General features: G+C 39.3%; 1 long non-coding RNA gene across 2 annotated transcripts; it reads left to right on the top strand.

The window, feature by feature from the left end:
- Nucleotides 1-231: 231 nt before the first annotated feature.
- LOC131592049 (uncharacterized) lies at nucleotides 232-6,553 on the top strand. Of its 2 annotated transcripts, none has more exons than XR_009280511.1 (4): nucleotides 232-514; nucleotides 2,659-2,772; nucleotides 3,613-3,702; nucleotides 5,889-6,553. It is a non-coding gene; the product is annotated as an uncharacterized LOC131592049 (long non-coding RNA). The 2 variants fall into 2 exon arrangements; XR_009280512.1 differs by having other exon boundaries at nucleotides 2,677-2,772.
- Nucleotides 6,554-7,144: the final 591 nt, after the last annotated feature.

Consider the following 7,144-nt stretch of genomic DNA (forward strand, 5'->3'; position numbering starts at 1 on the left):
GGAACAGAGTGTTTATCCACTTCCCTGGGAGCTGAAGTGTGCTTTTCCACTCTTGTTATGTTAACCTCTGATACCAAATGTTAGTCTTGCCTGCCCTGTGTATGACATTGGCAGGCACAGGGGATTAACCAAAAAAAAAAAAAAAATTATTTTGGCTCTTCACAGCAAAACAACAAGAAAGGACCATTTGTGCATCCCTTCAGTTGCTAAACTGTCATCTCTCAAGGTTTTCTGCCTGTGTTGTCTCAGTCATATCCATCCAGAATGAAGGAGCTCCAGTGCTTTATCCATGTTTGCAAAATTGTAGAGTGGACTTTTTGCTTGAATCTTAGCTGGGAGTGCCAAATTGCATGGGTCTCCTTCAGAAGAAGTTATTAGAAAATTTTCAAGATCAGCTTTCCTGCACCATTTCCACTGCACCAAGCCAGAACAGAGCCATGAAAGGGTGTTAACATTTTCATACTGGGTAGAAAACTTTTAATCAAAATTTTTTGCAATAAATCATAAATATAAGGTAAGTATTGTAGTAGCCTGGTGTTCTCATTCAAGTTTTCTGGTCTTTTACTTAAAATAGTGACTGAACACTGTTTTTGTTTCTGATCTAGCTTAATCTCACTGATAACTTTTAAGGTTTTAACTGGACCTTAAAAACAGAATCCTTTGGAGTACAAGAATTGCAAAACCAAAATAATCTTTTAAGTAGAAATTTCAGTAGTAGAAACTTTTCCTCATGCAAAATATTTCTGAAATATTTTTGTTTGCTTCTTTGTTTCAGAGAAAAAACTGTTGGGTGGGGTTTTTGTGGGGTTGTTTGTTTGTTTTTGGTTTTTGTTGTGTTTTGGTTTATTTTTGTTTTGTTTGATTTTGCTTTGTTGGTTGTTTTGTTTTGGGGTTTTTATGTTTTGTTTTGGGTTTTGGGGTTTTGGGGGGGGCGGGTGGAGGGGAGGGATGTGTTAAAATACAGTGGCAAAGCAAACATCTCATTTGAGATTTGGAAACATCCAGTACCAGTACCAAATGTTCATGATAATCTGGGAGCACTGGTAAAAGAACATGTTTACATGTCATAGCTGGACTCCGGGTGCATTTTTGAGTAGAGAGGATGACTCGAATTATAGCTTTTAACAACTGGCCTGAGTAGGCGGCAGGGTAAATAATTGCAAAAGTGATTGTGCCTCAGGCCATTGTAGAAGAGGTAAAGTCATGCCTTATCATCTTCCTCTGCATGTTGACACGATTTTATAGCCTCAGATTGCAAAAAGTGTTATCTCTGTTTCTCTAAATTCCTCTGGCTGCAGCCATTCTTGCTCTTTTCAGTACTATTTACTTTTCCAACCAGCTCTTCTGTCCCTCCTTCGTCTTCTTGCTGGCCTCCCACTTCCTACACACTGCTACTCCACTTTTATTCACACAAACCCCAGAAGTGTTGCTATAAAAGGGTAGATGATATGTTAAACCTTTAGTTGTGACCCCAGCCCTTGTGTTATATGCACAAAGTCACGAGTGCAGAGCACGGGGAGGTGGAATTTTCTGTAGAAAGGGGTCAGTGATAACGGCCTGCACAGCAGCTGAAAGGCCAGATCAGGCCTATAGAAAGAATCACAGGGTCATTGAATCACTGAGGTTGGGAAAGACCTCCAAGAACATCCAGTCCAACCTGTGACCAAATACCACTACGTCTACCAAACCAGAGCACCGAGTGTCACGTCCAGGCTTTTCTTGGACACCTCCAGTGATGGGAACTCCACCACCTCCCCAGGCAGCCCATTCCAGTGTTTAGGAGCCCCTTCAGTGCATCCCACACAGCCATCCATGAGACTGACCCAAGCATTGATGGCTATCCAAGCTCCACAGCAGGGTCTGTGTGGGGTGTTTTAATAGCACAAGCCATTTCTGTGTGAGCAGGGAATGCTCTACTGTATTTAACAAGCAGTCCAAGGATAATCACACAGAAATTTTGCATGTTCTTCATTTCATTGAGCTGATTCAGGATCCCATCCCTGGGAAAAACATGGTGGAGCATGGAAATTGCCTTAAAGAACTTGAGACTGCAGCAGAACTGACATGTGGCATTTATCTCAGTGCAAAGTAAGGCATGCTGCATGGTCAGTTTTTCCCAAGTGAAACGGTTTCCACTGGCTGTAGGTATCACATCACAGGACAAAAGCCCGTGTGTGGGGGGAGGACTTAAAACTGGGTTGTATGCTAGGAAATTTGTAGGTTCTAACTGGGTATTTTTAGGATTTAGTGTTATTTTCTCACTTTACTGGCTCAGTAAGACCCTCAGATCTGTCACCTTGTTTGATACAGTGCAGCATCTTTTTTTTTTTTTTCTTTGAGCTATTTAAAGAAATAGAAGTCATGCATAAAAGAGAAATTTTCAAAAATTAAGGGAAGATACAGGACAGATATCAAGGTACAATGAAGAAAGTGAGCTAATCCCTGACAGTGTGGAGTTTGGTATAGACATATTTAAACAAGTGCTTATTTGTTTAACATTCTGGGCCTAGCTCAGTACAGTCATATTTCTATAAAGAAATCATGCATTCCTGGAGTTTTGCTTTGTTTGGGGTTAATGAGTGTCACACTATAATAGGAACGGCGAGACACTGACTCTCTTAGCTGTATTGTCCAAAAGAGCAAAGTTTATTATTTTAGATCTTCTTTTATAAACAGGTTCAAGAAGGTCTGAGAGGTAAAACTCTGGCTGGTCATTAAAGCAGCACACCACCAGCATTGATTAAGTGGAACACCATCCCTTGACTCTTTCTTGTAAGTAAACAACAAGGATCTTAAACAACACCTGCAAAGATTGTTGTCCTTTACCAAGGACTGTTTGGATTTTTCTTTACGCTTTCTCAGGCTAGAGTGAGAAGCTTGTGTGACTTAGTTTCACACAGGCTCTGTGTTCCTGCTTGCTTTTTGTGTTTAGCATCTGCAGATGAGAGCCAAAATATCTGTCTCTATCAGATGAGATGTGACTGTAACACTGACTGTGCCTTGTTGCAAGAATAATCTCTATTTTCAAAAGATGTAGCCATGCAAATCAGTTTTATTCTCTCTCAGGATAAAAATTTCATCTTTTCATAATACTTAGGTAGAGACCACAATAATTAAGGGAAAGCCTGGATGCTTCCTTAGACTGTAAACAGTGTCACAAAAACTGTCCTTAATGTCTTTAGATTCAACTCCTTACACACATTTCAAGCAATTCTACAGCATAAGGATGTCTTGCTTTACATCAAAGGCAGAGCTTGCAGGGACAGAGGCTGTGTTTAACAAACACTGCTGGCTACTGAGACAAGCCATACTGGGGAATTGCCTCCAGCAGGAACTTCTCAGCAAGGGAAAAAAGCGTCAAATTAACCACTAAAGGAAAGATAAAAATCAAGCCCAGCGTGTGCACTGGAGAGAACATACATGTCATAACCTCCTAACAGTCCTAAAACCCCATAAATTTTCCTATTGTTGTTTGTGTGTACAAGCTTGTATGACTCATGGATTAGGCTGTGTCAGTCAGGGATGATTGTGTGACCATCCCTGTCTTCCTGAAATAAACACTCTCTGTGTCCTCTGCTCAACGCGTGATTTCTTCCTTTTCCTCCCTTGCAGGGCAGAAACCTCAGTTTCTATTCTGGTCCTTGATAAAGGAATTGCTCAGCTGCAGAACTGGAATGAAACATGGGGCAGACAGTAAAGCATGTGAGTAGGAACCTTTTACACAACCACAGGCATGGGTTAAATGATGATATTTGGGAAGAGAGATTTGCTACGAGCATGTAGCAGAACAGAATTTGGCATGAGCTTCCTCAGAGGGAAAAGGGTTCCTTATAAACTAAGAACTTAGCCTAAACTTAGCTCCAGGCGTGGACAGCCTGAAGCACAATCAGCCTCAAGTGTCAGTAGTGTGATTCAATCAAAAGAACGTGCTGGATTTTTCCATCCAGCCGCTTTTTTTACCCACTACTCCCATCATGAGAGATGGGGTCAAAAGCCATATAGTTTTCAGACCAAAAAGAAATTATAATTTTAAAAGTCGCCATGCCTTTGTTTTTTTCCTTATCGTGCTTGATTCCTAACAGACTGAATTTGTTCTTCCAAATAAAACTGGAGAACAGTGGAATGTGGGTGAAAAACATTTGTCTGTTTACCTGGTTTTAAAAAAGATATGCATAGCAATGAAAGAAAAAGGTAATCCCTTTCTTTGAATTGAGGCTAAGAAAAGGCTCTGGGTGTACAAAAGACTCCATTGCCTGTTCACACAGCTCCTAAGGAGTGGTTTTGATTTTGTTGTGAATCCTTGATCCCTTGATCCATGTCTTGTGCCTGATGCTCTGCATCAGCACATCCCTTGCCTGCAGGAGGGAAGGGGAATCCTACTTGGGATGGGGCTGGAATGGTCCAGCAGCCAGGCCTTCCTGGAAGCTGCTGGTGACACCATCATTTGAAACAGTCACAAATCAATCCAGGGACTTTCTAATTAGCTCATAGACAACTCCAGTGAGCTTAAACTTAATACTATGGAAAGATGCATTAAATGTTTTACCTATAAGCCCTCAAAGAGTACTTAATTACATGCATGTACTAGGCTTGGGAAATGCCTTATTTAAGAAGAAAAAAAAAAAAAAAAAAAAAAAAAAAAGATAGGCCACTATGGACAGAGAGCGCACTTTGGCTCAGGGTTGTTCCAAACCCCCTGCCTGTACATATGCATTGTCTCAAATGGGACTTTCGGTTTTTGGCTGCCTGAAAGTTGATCCATACCACGTTTTCTGCTCTGCCCCTCCTCCAGCAGATGTGATTTCACACTAAGGTTTTAGGGAATTAAAGTGTAGTAGCTCAGCCAAATGGGCATCAGCATCCATCAGACAAAAAGTTTGAATAAAAGTTGTTTTAATTCAAATAAAATTGCCTTGTAAGGACACAACACACAAATATTAACTACAGGAGATACAAGCCAGTGCTGAGAAGTATCCCACTGGCTTCAACAATCTGACTTGTGCTGTTAAATATACCTTTTCAGCTCTACTTTGAACCAAGACTTTTTTATTACAGTAGACAAAAATAAGAATGTTAACTAAGTAAGTTTATGTGAAATATCGTTGCCCATTGTTCCATCAACTTTTGTTGCTGCTTGCAAGTGAATGAGCTTCTCTTTTAACAGAGTGTTTCACTATTCAACCTTTCTTTGCTTTGCTTTGCTCTTTCTATTTCTTCTGGTTGTGACCATTGAGAAGAGCACCTGTATTTGACACTAAGAGTAGGAATAAACACACAGGTTAGGACATGTTTCCTGGATGTGTGGTGTGGAACTGAGCCTGTCATTTCAGGATCTAACATATCTAACAGATACCAGACCAGAAGTTCTCTGAGCCCCTTCCATTTGGAACTGCTTGACTTGTATTTATTTTTATCTTTGTTTTGAAAAATATTAATTTGTTGTCCTTTTTTTCATCCTCTTTCAACTTGCTCCAGCTATTACAATTCCACTGCACCTGAAAGATGCAGAAGCACCAGTCCAGGAGGGAAAACCAGTACAGGTTTACTTCTTTGTAGAAAAATTTCCCCATTATAAAGACATTTAGTGTCCCAAATCAAGTCATATGAATATGTAGTGGAAACTTCCTGAAAGATTTCACTGGGAAGTTTTCTTCAAGAGCTATGCCAGAGTTCTGAGTACAAGATGTTCCTGAACATATTTGCTTTCTGTGATGGTGTAAGTCAAGTAGTCATGAGAGAGATGGGGGGAGAGAGACCACCTAGACCTTCCCTTGCCCTAGCCAGGGTCAGTTACAGGCTTGTGAGTCCTGACTGATTTCTTAACTCTGTTGGTGTTTTCCAGCATATTTTAAACTACACATTTAATCATTGTTTCTGTCATTTCCCAGGTCTTCTCTGACTTGAACATGGTCAGAACTGAGTCCCAGCATCCCAGCTGACAACTTACCAAGCACCTCATATATCTTTTTATATGTCCCAGTGTGGAATTTATCTTCCTCACAAAAGAATGGTGTTGTGACTCCAAATCTCCTCTTCATCATTAAAAACTTTTCACAGTTCTAGCATAAGTAATGGAACCAAACTTCTTCACATGGTTTTAATTTCATATTTTTTCCTTAGTATTTTTCTTACTGATAGTCATGCAAGTTCTCTTCAGCTAATTTGGAATTATAACAAATGAGTAGGGGTTCAAAGTATGCTTATAATTACAAGGAATAGATTTTCTTTCCCAAAATGTTGCCTATCATCAACTAACCTTGTTTCTGAATTACTGCTGCAATAAAGACCATCTTTGAAAAAAATGGATACCATCAGAAAAAGACAATTACATAAATCCAAAATATGAGTTAAGCTGATAAGGGATGTAACACATTAGTATATTGGAGAGATTTGTAATCATACATAACTCTATTGGCAAAACACACCTACATACTGAAGAGTGTAAATCCCCTTTTGTATATCACCTAATATAGAGCTTTATTTTGATATAGGAGAACAGATCAATACATTTCCTTTGAAATTAAAAATATTTGTAAAACAATTAAAATTTTGGTCTGAGCACTGGAGTGTTGTGTGTATGTGTGAAATCTTTCATGCAAGAAAGTAATTGTAGTTGTACTTACTAGGTGCATTTTAATGCATCTGGATGTTATTTTAATTAACACTATTATAATTTCATTTAATCTCACTTTTCTAATTCTCTGTCAAGGAAATAGGTTTGATGGTGAGCTGCATAAAAGCTGACTCTGTAAAATGCCTTTCTTTGAGGAAAAGCTCTGAAGAGTAATGGCTTTCACAGTGTGACCAGAATTCTTGCCTATTTACGTGCATTATTCCCATCCTCCCTCTCACAATGCCTACAGTTCTGGGTACACATTTTACACTGTATCATCTTTGACCCACCATGTTAATTGCTATGAGCTGTCCCAATTATTTTTAAGGAAGAAGAAAAGCTGCAGAAGACAACTTTCCAAGAAATGTGTAACAAAACCAAGTTTGAAGTTCTTTGTTTGTTGGTTTGTTTGAATCTTGCTTGGAATTTCTTTCTAATCCTCATTTGCCTAGCCTAGGTGGAAGTGAGGATGCCAATAAGGTTTCAGAAATTCCTTCAGCTATGAAATGGTACCACTGGTATTCTTAAAAC

The sequence above is a fragment of the Poecile atricapillus genome, chromosome W (genome assembly GCF_030490865.1).
Source record: "Poecile atricapillus isolate bPoeAtr1 chromosome W, bPoeAtr1.hap1, whole genome shotgun sequence".
NCBI lineage: Eukaryota > Metazoa > Chordata > Aves > Passeriformes > Paridae > Poecile > Poecile atricapillus.